This window comes from Mustela lutreola, chromosome 12 (genome assembly GCF_030435805.1).
Source record: "Mustela lutreola isolate mMusLut2 chromosome 12, mMusLut2.pri, whole genome shotgun sequence".
Taxonomy (NCBI): Eukaryota; Metazoa; Chordata; class Mammalia; order Carnivora; family Mustelidae; genus Mustela; species Mustela lutreola.
Window position 1 is genome coordinate 95,091,841 of NC_081301.1, and position 13,874 is coordinate 95,105,714.

Here is a 13,874-nt window from a genome sequence, read left to right on the forward strand (position 1 = left end):
TAACAACACACTGCTTCCAGGTTCTCACATTGGATTTCATGTCTCCCTTCCCTTAGTGATTTCAGTGACCACCACTTTCTGAATGTGAGCCTCCCAAGGTTCTTATAAGACCTCCTTCTCAATGCCATATCTAATTACCCAGAGAACTGGGAGGCACCACCACTTCCCAAGTAATGACCCTGGTCTGCAGACTTGACTGTCTAAACACTTCTTGAGATGTGGCTTCCCCTATCCTGTGGCACAGACATGGGTTTGGGGCTCCAGGCCAAGTGCCCTTGGAGAGAATAAGTCAAGCCCTTGACTTTTTTTTTTTTTGGTAAGATTTTATTTATTAGAGAAGATGCACGCACACACTTGAGCACAAGTGGTGGTGAGGGCAGAGGGAACGGGAGAAGTAGACCTCCCACTGAGCAGGGACCAGACAGGACTACACAAGGTTCCATCTCAGGACCATGAGATCATGACCTGAGCCAAAGGCAGCTGCTTAACCAGCTGAGCCACCCAGGCACCCCCAAGCCCATGGCTTTATAAGGAAAATAGTGTCTGCTCTAGACAAAGGCAGAATAAGAAGCTATAAGAAGCTGAGAAAGTTCTGAAAGGCTGAGACCTGCTCACCTTCTGTAAATGGGATACAAAGGAAAAAGGCAACTCCTAGGAACAAATGAGCATTGGAGACGCTTCCAGAGAAGGTCCTTCAAATCCTCTGTTTACTTTCCCCCAGAGTTTCCTGCTTAGCCTTCTCCTCTTGGTCTTCCAGTTCCTGGTGATACCATCACCTTGTAGTCTCCAACTACCACCCCTTGCTGATGACTTCTGAATTCTAAATCTCCATCCTAGAACTCTTTTAGTGGTAGATACTATTTCCAACTGCCTTCTGGGCGTCTCCCCTGGGACACTGATAGGGAGGTCTTACCAAAATGTCCAGGCTCTTTCTTCTCTGCTGTCTTTGCTCCAGCCGAGACCATCATTATTCATCAACAAAAATATAGTATTATCACAATCTGTATTCTCTGTTCCTGGTTTCTTCCTTAATCCATCCATTTTTTAATATTTCTCTCTTTATCTTTGTTTATATTTATATTCCTATCTTTAAATGATTCTTATATCACTTTCCTAAAAACCTTTCACTGGTTCTTTAATTCCTAGACATGACATAGTTTTTAAAAATCCTATTCTGGTTTGCCTCTTGGGCTTCATGTCTTGCCATCTTTTCCTAGACTCCAGCCACCAGCCCTCACCTGCCCCAACCATGTCTCCCTTTCCACACATTTTTGCTTATGGAAGAAGATGGACTTTAGGGTTGCATGGACTAGGTTCAAATTCTAGTTATGTCACTTACTTGCTGTGTGATTGTGTTAAGACCCCTAAATATCTTGACTCCAATTTCTCTGTCTTTAGGAGCAATATAGCTACTTACAGATTGTTTTCCTAAATAATGTGGCATATTGCAAGGGACTGGAGCACCACAGCCATTCCTGTGTGTTAGCCCCTTTGTCTTCCTTTTACCCTTTATCTCCTGTCCCTGTTGGAGTATTCTTTCACTTTTTTCACTCTCTCTTTCTGAGAGAGTTTCTCTGTTTTCCTGAGTTTGAAGTTCCTCTTTGCTGAAGACCCCCACCTCTCTTTCTGGAGCCCCATCTACTCACTGAGCAATGCTGCCAGCTGCAGCCATCCAACCTAGCATTCCTGGCACTATGCTGAATTCAACCTTCCCTGCACTTGAGGTATACTTTTCCTCCTGACCAGCCTCTCTGCCAGGTCCTTGGATTCCTCAGAGGCTCTGGGATTCTTCCAGGGGAATGAAAATGTTGGTCTCATTTTCAGCTAACCCCTCTTCTTAATCCCACAAGTATCTAATTCAGAAAGTCCACCAATTTTTCTCTTGAAATCTCTCATTTTCTCCACCCTTGTCACCTCCCCTGGCATCCAAGTCCTTATTACCTCAGACCATGGCTACTGCAGTGGCCCTGCGATAGCCTTATATGTCTAGCCTGTGGTATAAGTCTATTAACAAAAGCACTGTGGCCCAGAGGTTACTACTCTGCACTCTGGTGCATACTGCATGTGAAGGCGAGTTCCATCACTTGCAAGCTGTTTAGATTTTGGTGAGTTCTTGCACCTTTCTGTGCTTCAGTCTTCTCATCTGTAATGGACAAATGACAGTGCCTGCCTTTTTAATTTTTTCTTCAAGATTTTATCCATTTATTTGACAGAGATCACAAGTAGGCAGAGAGGCAGGCAGAGAGAGAGGAGGAAGCAGGCTCCCCGCCGAGCAGAAAGCCCCATGTGGGGCTCAATCCCAGGACCCTGGGATTACGACCTGAGCCGAAGGCGCCTTGACAGTGCCTACCTTTTAAAGAGTTGTGTAAGGATTAAATGAGCAAATACATGTAGAGGTCTAGAGCACAGCTTTAATAAGGGTTAGGTAAAAGTTAGTTGCTATTATTTGCCTAGAAAATAGATATAAAATTTTGAGATTGATTTTAAAAATATCAATTCTGCTCCTGTTGCTGCCCTGCTCAAAAACTTCTAAGGCTTCTCTTTTTGTGACATCACACGTAAATGCTTGCTCGGCTTTCCAGGACTTCCAGACCAGGTGTGCCCTTGGACAACCTCATTTTCTGCTGCAGCCCTTCCCAGCTTTGGTCAGCCTGGCCTCCTGCAGTTTTCTAGATGGGACTCCAGCCCTCTCTTCCCAGCCATGTGACCTCAGGCAAGTCAGGATGTATCTAAGCTTCAGTTTTCTCATCTGTAAAATGGGCACAGTAACAGTACCTACCTCATGAGTTTATTTTCTTAGGAGACTAAAAAGAAATTATGTCTACAGAGCACCTTTTCTTTTCTTTTTCTTTCTTTCTTTCTTTCTTTTTTTTTTTTTTAACATGCTTAGGGTGGTTGGAGGAAAGGAGGTTTGTATGGGAAGAGCAGTAGCAGCTCTACATTGTATCAGTCAGAAATACATTTCTATACATCTTGAAGCCTATAGGAAAGTAAAAATGTGTTTCAGGGGAAAGAGACAAAATCTCCACAGAAATGAACATATTATTCCCAAAAGCTAATGGCTATTGAGTCATTTACTTCCTGTAACCGTCTGTTGGCAGATGCTAGTAACATCCCCATTTTTCCAGAAGAGGAAACTGGTAAGAATGATGAAGTAACTTGCCAGTATGTATAGTTCTGTATGTTCTGAGTTTTCTTTTACCTTTTAGATAAACAAACCATAGCTCCAAAATTTAAAGGCACATACAAATGTGTAGAATGAGTGTTTGGCAAGGCTAGAGCTCCTTCTCTGGACTGTTAATCCAATGTTCTCAATAAAGCCTATCTTCCCTAATATTTATTTTCACATAATAAGTTATGCTGTTCATTTAGGAATAGAAAAATGTTTTATATAACCTATTTAATTCATAAGATGTTTATTTTATTGTAAATGTAACTTACCCAGCAATAATCAATAACTTCTATATAGAGAGAACTTTAAATGTTGTAATAGCTCGTTACAAATGGAGTTAGAATCTTCCAGACATTAGCCTAGCATCTTAATGTTTATCAGTCGATGAGAACAGGCCAAAAAAAAAAAAAAACAAAAAAACAAACACAACAGCAACAAAAATAAAGAAATGTTACGTTTTCAGCAATATTAGGGAATCAGGTGTTCACATTTAAAAGCATTATCCAGAGGACTAAAAATATACTCCTTTAAGCAAAAAAATTTGCATAAAGGATTTCTAACCATTTTAATAGACATTTGTATAAAAGTTATATACTGCTTTTACTCTGGTATACAGTATAATATGCTGTTGCCTTCATAATAGAATATAACAAACCAAAGTTGTTTGGTGGCTTATAAATTTAGTTAGTTAGTGGTTATATACCCTTTTCCAAGAAGGTTTACATTAGGCGACTTCTTTTTGTAAAGACATAGAATCATCATTAGGGGGTGACTGGGTGGCTCAGTGGCTTCTGCTCTTGGCTCAGGTCATGATCCCAAGGTTCTGGGATCGAGCCCCACATCGGGCTCTCTGCTCATCTCTGCCTGTCTCTCTGCCTACTTGTGATCTCTGTCTGTCAAATAAATAAATAATATCTTAATATGTTAAAAAAAAAAAAAGAATCATCTTTAGGTCTCCTGTGCTGCTGAATGAGGGGTGCTGCTGGAGCTCACACAATGGCTCTAGGCCTCTGCATTTGTCTTTTGTCTCCTCCTGTATCAAGTAGTTATTTCTCATTCATGGTAGGAAATCCTCTTCTAAGTACCAGTCTCTCTGGGATTCCCTCTCTGTTCTTTGTCTTCCTCTCTTTCTTTCTCGATGATCTGTTGCTTGTAATTGTCTTAAGGGCAGTAAGGGAGCAAAGCTTGTTAGAACTGTGTATAAAATAAAAATACATGTATTCCTAATACAGGGGCCTCCTGTGGGTATGTTGCATGCATTTTAGAATATGGCTTTGTTATAGTTATTTGGTTCTTTTGTCTTTAAGTATTTCTTCTTACTTCCTCATCATGTTCCAGATAAGAGGTTGTCAAATAGATAACTTCAGTCTAATGAGATGCCATTACAGTTAAAATAAAATGGGGAGTAATATTGTTTATACCTCTTATAATAATAGCCAGAAAATTTGTGAAGTACTTATTTTCAGGAATTGAAATAAAGCAAAAGAGAAGTAAAACAAAAAGATAAAACTAAGCCTCCCTGAACCCTCCTACACTGTTGGTGGGAATGCAAGCTGGTGCAACCATTCTGGAAAACAGCATGGAGGTTCCTCAAAATGTTGAAAATAGAACTGCCCTATGACCCAGCAATTGCACTACTGGGTATTTACCCTAAAGATACAAATGTAGTGATCGAAGGGGCACGTGCACCCAAATGTTTATAGCAGCAACATCCACAATAGCCAAACTATGGAAAGAACCTAGATGTCCATCAACAGAGGAATGGATAAAGAAGATGTGGTATATATACACAATGGAATACTATGCAGCCATCAAAAGAAATGAAATCTTGCCATTTGCAACAACATGGATGGAACTAGAGCGTATCATGCTTAGCGAAATAAGTCAAGCAGAGAAAGACAACTATCATATGATCTCCCTGATATGAGGAAGTGGTGATGCAACATGGGGGCTTAAGTGGGTAGGAGAAGAATCAATGAAACAAGATGGGATTGGGAGGGAGACACACCATAAGTGACTCTTAATCTCACAAAACAAACAGGGTTGCTGGGGGGAGGCGGGTTGGGAGAAGGGGGGTGGGGTTATGGACATTGGGGAGGGTATGTGCTTTGGTGAGTGCTGTGAAGTGTGTAAACCTGGCGATTCACAGACCTGTAACCCTGGGGATAAAAATATATGTTTATAAAAAATAAAAAATTAAATAAAAAAAATTTTAAAAAAAGAACTATAAAAAAATTTTTTAATGCATCTACCCTTTGGGGTACCTGGGTGTCTCAGTCAGTTGAGTGTCCAACTCTTGATTTTGGCTCAGATCATAATCTCAGGATGGTGAAATTGAGCCCTGCACCGGGCTTCCCACTCAGCTGGGAGTCTACTTGTCTCCCTCTTCCACTGCCCCTCGCTCCACTCATGCATTCTCTCTTTCTCTCCCCCCACCTCTAAAATAAATAAATATTTTTTAAAAATGCACCTACCTTTTGGTCTAGCAATTCCACTTCTGAGAAATAGCATTACTTAATAAAAACTAGTTATTATTTCTGTTCTTGTCATCATCAGTATCATTACTTTCCCTATGAAGATACATCTTCTGGTGTGAAAAAACCTATAAGATATATTATTAAATGGAAAGAAACAAGGCATAGAAGAATGTATAACATGCTACCACTGCATGCACACACACACACACACACACACACACACATGTGTTCATAGTGTTCGTGTGTTCATAGTGTTCATAGTCATATATACCTGACTCTGTGGACTGCCTTTGGAAACTTTGAGAAACTACTAACAGTGATTACATCTGAGGAGATAAACTAGATGGCTGGGGACAGGGGTGGAAGGAAGTTTTCACTATATACTTTCTCCTTATTTCAGAATTTTATATCATGTGCACATGTTAACTTATTCAAACCTAATTTTTATAAAGAAGGAAAAATATAGCCCCCAAGCTCCATTTCAGACTGAATCTGAACTTGAGCTGTCTGGAAAGCTAGATACTTGTTTTCATGCCCAACAAGAGTGCAGTGGATAAGTGGGTAATAGAATATTATTCATATAATGAAATATTCTGCAGCCTTAACAATGACTGTCCACATTGTAAAGGCTATCCACAACACTGGAAAGTGCAGGCACAGTGTCAAATTTAAAAAGCAAGATACAGAATTTTATATAGAGTATGATAGCAATTAGGTTAACTTAAAATGTAGCACAGAGGGTCGCCTGGGTGGCTCAGTGGGTTGGGCCTCTGCCTTCAGCTCAGGTCATGGTCACAGAGTCCTGGGATGGAGCTCCGCATCAGGCTTTCTGCTCGGCAAGGAGCCTGCTTCCCCTTCTCTCTCTGCCTGCCTCTCTGCCTACTTGTGATCTCTCTCTGTCTATCAAATAAATGGATAAAATCTTTTTTTTAGAGATTTTATTTATTTGACAGAGATCTCAAGTAGGCAGAGAGGCAGGCAGAGAGAGAGAAAGGAGGAAGCAGGCTCCCCGCTGAGCAGAGAGCCTGATGCGCGGGGCTCAATCCTAGGACCCTGGGGATCATGACCTGAGCCAAAGGCAGAGACTTAACCCACTGAGCCAACCCAGGCGCCCCTAAATGGATAAAATCTTTTTTTAAAAATGTAGCACATTTCATGTCTTTGGTATTCTGATAGGGATTGTACTGAATCTGTAAACAGGTTTGAGTGATTTGGACATTTTTAACACTATTAATTCTTCCAATCTATTAGCATAGGATATCTTTCCATTTATTTTATGTTATCTCCAATTTCTTTCATCCAGGTCTTTAGCACATAGGTTTTACCTCCTTGGTTGTTTAAATTAAATTTAAATTAAATTAAATAAATTAAATTTATTCCTAGGTATTTTACTCTTTCTGATGTAATTGTAAATGGATTGTTTTCTTAATTTCTACTTCTGATAGTTTATTATTAGTGTATAGAAATGCAACAAATTCTGTATATTAATTTCGTATCCTACAACTTTACTGAATTTATTTATTCTAATAGGTTAAGGGTGGAGTCTTAGGGGTTTTTTTAGTTTTTTTTTTTTTTAATATATAGTGTCATGTCATCTGCAAATAGTGACAGTTTTGCTTTTTCCTTTCCAATTTGGATGTGTTTTATTGTTTTTCCTTGCCTAATTGTTGTGGCTAGGACTTCTAATACTATGTTGAATAAAAGTGGCAAGAATGCTTGTCATCCTTGTCTTCTTCCTGATCTTAAAGAAAAAGCTCATAGCTTTTCATTGTTGAGTCTGATATTAGCTGTGTGTTGGTCATATGTGGCCTTTATGATGTTGAAGTAAATTTCATTTGTACCCATTTTGTAGAGAGTTTTTTTTATCATAAATGTATATTGAGTTTTTTTTTTTTAATTTTTATTTATTTACTTGACAGACAGAGATCACAGTTAGGCAGAGAGGGAGTCAGAGAGAGGAGGAAGCAGGCTCCCTGCCGAGCAGAGAGCCCGATGCGGGGCTCGATCCCAGGACCCTGGGATCATGACCTGAGCCGAAGGCAGCGGCTTTAACCGACTGAGCCACCCAGGTGCCCCTGTATATTGAGTTTTATTAGTTTATTAATTTATTTTGTTTATTTTATAATGAAAGAATTATAATAATTAAATGGAGAAACAGAAGTACGGATTACCGGGTAGTAAGATTATGGACTTTTTTTTTTCTTTATGGTTATCTATATAAAAATAAACTAGTAACATTTAAAAAAAATACATCCATAATGGTGTCTGGAAACAAGAAAGGGTGCCATCAACAAACAAGAAATTTTGAGGAATTTCTGAAAGAGTAGAGTGCAGATGGAATCAGAATGATGGTAGAACCAGAAAAGAAGAAACTACAACCTAAAACAGACTCAGGGGAGGACATTTCTACCTATAAGAATGCTGGAAAAGCTTCAAGCTTGGGGAATTAATTAATAACTACCTATAAATGTAACTATAAAGGTTATCCATACCCTGCAACACAGAGAGAGAAGTGGCAGTGTTTGCCCCTAGTCAAATTTTCTCCAAAGTGGAAAATTTCTTGGAGGAAGCCCCTTTTCTTGGGGCTGGGATCAGAGATAGAAGAGATGTTACTGAGTTAATTATGGACTTCAGTAACAGACAGACAAGGAAGACATTTTTTTAAAAAGTCGGTTCATTCAGTCTGGAGTATGACACTATGCTCCATCCCAAAGCAGTTGTGGGGTTCTTAAGCCTGCTCCTTGCTCAGCCACCCTAAAGAGCAGCTCTTGTGTTGGCACGTGTCATCCATTCTACGAAGCCCACAGATTCAGAGGAAATTCATGCCAACTGATTAACTTACTTCTTCATCGCATATATGAACAAGCAACTAAGGGTTACCCCGGACAGGTGAGAGCAATCGAGAACATTAACAGAGAGAGACCAAGGTACAGAAAGAAAATACCTGGAATCTGAAATTGAGATAATATGAGACACAGAAAAACTGTAGTCTGTGTGATTAGAAACTTCTTTCTCTGTTCCTGGATTTGTCTACAAGGGAAACTGCTGCATGGTTTCTCTAGCTGGCTTTTAGGTCCCACTGGGGTAAACTACAGAGAGAGTGAGAGCATTGCACGTGATATCAGTCAGTCCTACAGTTATAATGTTGAACAAAAGGAGGCAGACACAGAACAGTACAAACCATAGGATTCCAGTGACACAAAGATCAAAATCAGATTCAAAACTAATCTATGCTGTAGGAAGTCAGGATCATGACTGTCCTCAAAGGGGGAGGGGCAAGTGGCTGCAAGAGGTCATAGGCTGTGAAAACTGAGTGAACTGCACACTTCAACAGTGATGAAAGCTCTACAAATAAGCAAGAAGCTGTAGCAGTTCAGAACCTTTTATACATTAGACAGTATAGCATTAGAACATATAAAGCAAAAGTGTTGGGAAAAACAAAGACAATTTTACAAATTATAAATAATAATGGTAGGATTTAACCAACTCTTTCAGAAATTGATAGCTCTGATAGAAAATGTAGAAATATTGAGGATTTGAGCAATTAAATTAACAAGTTAATTATGTGTGTATGTGTATAACCCAATAAACATAGAAAAATATTCTTTGTAAATATTCAGGGAACATTGCATTTACCACAATAAAATATCGTAATAAATTCCCAAGGCAGAAATCTCATAGACCATTTTTTTAAATCATAGTGCCATAAAAGTAGGATGGAAAACAAATGGAAAACAAGTATCTATAAGAATTTAAGAAAATAAATTGGAAAATAACTAATTTTTTTTAATTGGAAAATAACTAAAATCAACAAGATAATTTAAGCAGGATGGCTGAATATAAGGTCATATAAGGTCAACATAAAAATTTTAAAAAATTTCTATGTGGCCAGAAACCATTAAAAAAACTATTCATAATATTATAAATACTATATAATACCCAGGAATAAGTGAATTTCATTTGTTGTGAAAATTACTTAGAGGGAAAATATAACACAAAAGTCAGTTTTGAAAATTGCCTTACCTGCCAGACATCCAGAGTTACTTAGAGGTGTGCTATACATTATGGTAGCAACCAGCAATATGTTTGTATTTAACTTGAAATTAATTAAAATTAAATAAAATTAAAGATTCAGTTTCTCAGATACACTGGTCATACTTCAAGTGCTCAGTAACAACATGTAGAGTTATGTATGTGTCTGATACACACACACGCACACATATACTGTATATCATGTAAATACATATAAAATACTTTCCCTCAGCCTATCACACATATATAGATGCATGGAGGTAGCTATATCTCTATCTCTGTCTCCACATCTGTATCTATGTATTTGTATCTGTATCATTTGTCATGTCCGAAGAACCTGCTGACCAGGTCCTTTCCATACAACCTTGCAGTTATGAGCATGTCTGGGGTATCAGCAAAGTGACTGGTGTGGCCAGAGTAGAGTGAGCAAGGGAAAGAGTAGTAGAAGACAAGGTCAGAGAAGTTGTGGTGAGGGGACAGATCACTAAGGGCAGTGCTTCACAAGTCTCAGTATGCATGTCATTGAACTGAGGGATTTGTTAAGAGGAGGTTCTGATTCAATAGCACTAGAAGGACACATAATTCTTTCTTTCTCTCTCTGTTCTTCCTTCTTTCTCCCTTTCTCTCTTTCTTTCTTTGTTTACAGAGAGAGAGAGAGCAAGAGCAGGGGGAGGGACAAAAGGAGAAGGAGAGAGAATCTCCGCCATCTCAGCGCTGAGCACACAGTCCAATGCAGGGCACAGTCCACAACTGGAGACAATGACCTGAGCCAAAAGTCAAGCGTCAGATGCTTCACTGACTAAGCCATCCAGGCGCCCCTGTAATTCTTTTTTTGTAATGCACTCCATTGTCAGTGCTTTTAAAGAATAGATCACAATTGAGTACAAAGTCTTATAGGCCCTTGCTGGAACTGTAGCATTTACTCTGAGGAAGATGGGAAGCTACTGGAGGATTGTGAACAGGAATTTGTGTGAATTGGCATTTTAGCAGGATCAGTCTGGCTTTTAATGATATCTTGTATTTAATCAGAGATTAGCATGTATATTTACCACTCATAGAAGCAATTATCATAATAGACCCAAACTGGAACCAATCCAAATATCCATCCACAGTAGAACAGATGAATAAATCATAGTTTTATATAATGGAAAAATGCTTGGAAAAAAATTGAATTATTGCTACAAGCAACAATGTGAAAAAACAATGTGGACATAATACTGAATGAATAACAAGACACAAAAGACTACATACTGCATGATCCCATACATAGGAAGCATTAACATGGGCAAAACTAATTTATGAGGGAAAGGTCTGGATAACTTTTGTCTTTAACAGTGGGAGAGAGAGGCAGGAGGAAGCCTCCTGGGGCTAGAAATGTTCTATATATTGATCTAGGTGGTAATTATGCAGGCATAAACATGTAGAAATTTTTTTTCTGTACACTTAAGATTTGTACACTTTACTATGTTTGTAATATATTTCAACATAAGAAGAAAAGAAGACGTTGTAGGGGAGCAATTAGGAGGCTGCAGCACAAATCGAGGCAAAAGATGGGGGTTTGGAGGAAAGTGATCGCAATGGAAGTGGTGAAAAGTGGTTGGATTCAGGAAATGGTTGGAATTTAGAGCTGAAAGTGATTTTCTGATGGACTGGATAACAGGGTGTGAGAGAAAGGGAAGAGTAAGAGGTAATCCTTGCTTTGTGGCTTGAGCATGGCATGGTGGTGCCACTTACGGGGATGGGAAAACCTCCAGGACAAGCAGATTTGATGGATAAGAATGGGACCCAGTGGGGTGAGAACAAGGAATTGTAGTTTTCACATATTAGCTTGGGGTGTTTATGGATATCTAGGTAGATATGTCAAGTAGACAGTATGATAAGTCTGGGGTAGAAATATAAATTTGAAGTCATCAGTTACATAGGTGGTATTTGAAATTATGAGATTGGACAAGATTCCCTATGAAATGAGTGCAGATGGAGAAGAGAAGATAATTGTGATATGAGCCAGGGCTTCTCCCAGGAATGTGAAATAGTCAGGGATCAGAGGAGGCAAAGGAGACTGAGCTGGATTGATTAGTGAAGGAGGAGGAGAAACAGGAGGTGTGGTTTCCCAGAAAGCGACTGAGGAGTGTTTCAAGGAGGGAGTGATCAGTGATCAACTGCGGCAAAAGTTGTTCAGAGGGACGCCTGGGTGGCCCACTTGGTTAAGCATCTGCCTTGAGTTCAGGACATGATCCCAGAGTCCTGGGTTTGAGTCCCCAGGTTTGGGCTCCTTGCTCAGCAGGGAGCCTGCCCCCCACCCTTGTGCTCTTTCTCCCCCTCACACTCTCTCGGACAAATTTTTTTAAAAAGGTAGGGGGATAGTTGTTGAGAAATTGAGACAAGGGCTGAGAGATTAATTCTGTTAACTAGTAAACATAGAAACCATGCCTATCATATAGTAATCACTCAAATATCACCGGCTATATGGAGAAATATAATGGGGAATAAACATTAAAGCCAATATAAACTCACTGTTCTTGGCAAGAGATACTTTTGCAGTGAAGAAAATAAAAATTCTTCAGAAATGAGCTCATTCTTCCATTCTTTTTCCCTAACCCTTGAGGTTTTGGCTTAAAATAAGCAAGTACCCAGACCTAGGGATCTAGCCTAGTCTTCAGTCATGATGGTCCTCCAGATCAGAGAGAAACGAAGTGTTTTCTTGGTCTGTTTTGCAGACTGCCCAAACTTGCAAGGGAATGTTGCTCTTCTGGGAAACAGAACAGCCACTTATTCAACCTCCCTGTCCTTCAGTTTCCTCATATACAGAGGGAAGTAATAGTAGTAGCCATGTCATAGTGTGTAACAAGGCTTATAAGGGTTAATGTGTACAAAGAGTAGAACAGTACACATAGAAAATGCTAACTAAGCATTAGATATTTGTTATCTTATCATTCTAATATTAGTGTCCTCCAGTTGAAGCCCACAGGAACATACCTATAGTCAAAAAAGTGGTCTTCATCAACTTGTTGCACCAAAGGAGACACACACCATGGGAGCCATGGGGTGTCTCAGAAAGAGGATATTAGAGGAGGTTTATAGGATATGGACATGTGTTAGATAATTTGGGAGAAGGTTCAAAGATCATCTGGATTGGATGCTGTCAGAAAGTGGGAATAATTCCATGATTGGATATTTTAAGTCTTATGTAGAGGGTGGGAGGAGCTAATAAGCAGCTGTAAGGGGTAAATAGTAAAGAAGCAGCAGCACTCATATTGGTCAGCATGGGGGGTGCTTGGTCATTTCTGCAGCTTGGACAATGTTCACATCTTTGTCTGTGTTCTGACATGATTATAGAGCAGTCTATGGTGGTGATCTGTGAAATAGTTTATGTTCCACAGGAGCACACTGCGGCCTGACAGTACCAGGTCTGGGCTGTCAGGGGTACCATTTTTCTTTCTCAGTCTGTACAAACTGACATGTGCTTTGAGGGGCGTGATTAAAAGACTCTGGGAAGTTTCCTCTGACAGCATCTGAGTAATGAGTCATCAAGGAGAACCTGGGGAGATGGCCAGAGAACTAAATTCCGAATATTTAGACCTAGGTGTACGCATCACCTCTGCTTTACAGATGGTACACTCCCTGAAAGCTCCCAGAAAGGGACAGAAACTTAGGGGGTCACCCAAAGAAATAAAATCAGAAGTAACAGGAGTTTGCTTCTGGCTCGTGGAGGAAAGAGAGTCTGACATACACTCCAGAATAAGATGGCATTGTCCTTGGTGACCTAAAGCCATTACAAACATGAAGTGGAGGAAATAGCTTCACAGATGAAACTGACGTGCTCTGAAGGACAGGGTCCCTAGAAACTCCCAGCTAGAATGCACATCAGGAAAATTCAACTGTCAAAGAGAACTATCAAGGAGGAGTGAGGAGCAAGGGTAAGGTTTCCAGGGGGCTGAAGTGTAAAATACTCAGGAGGGTTGGTGTCATGGGGCCAGAAGCACTAAGAAGATGTCTTTTGAATCAGATATTCATTGAAAAAATCTAGTAGCGTCAGAAGAAACCAATACAGGGTATCTGGAAGATTCTGGAACCTTGCTTCTAGCCCTCATCTGCCTCAGGCTAGGAGGTTTTTGATTTACAATCTCAGCAGCTGCCCACACTGTACCTAGTTAAGGCCTTGTTTATATTTTGCTTGCCTTTCTCCATATAAA

The 13,874-nt window shown here is 39.7% G+C and overlaps 1 protein-coding gene across 7 annotated transcripts in view; it reads right to left on the minus strand.

Moving 5' to 3' along the window:
• Window positions 1-13,874, minus strand: part of PLGRKT (plasminogen receptor with a C-terminal lysine) — a 75,118-nt gene that overhangs the window by 36,374 nt on the left and 24,870 nt on the right. Inside the window, exons 2-3 of one of the 7 annotated variants that reach the window (XM_059141968.1) lie at window positions 3,442-3,538; window positions 2,780-2,980 (exon numbers count right to left, since the gene is read on the minus strand). The exons of 3 other annotated variants lie outside the window; for them this stretch is intronic. The gene's annotated coding sequence lies outside the window, so the exon portion shown is untranslated. Of the gene's footprint in view, window positions 1-2,779; window positions 2,981-3,441; window positions 3,539-5,646; window positions 5,775-13,874 lie in introns of all 7 variants that reach the window. 3 more of the 7 variants (XM_059141967.1, XM_059141966.1, XM_059141970.1) reach the window with 3 other exon arrangements.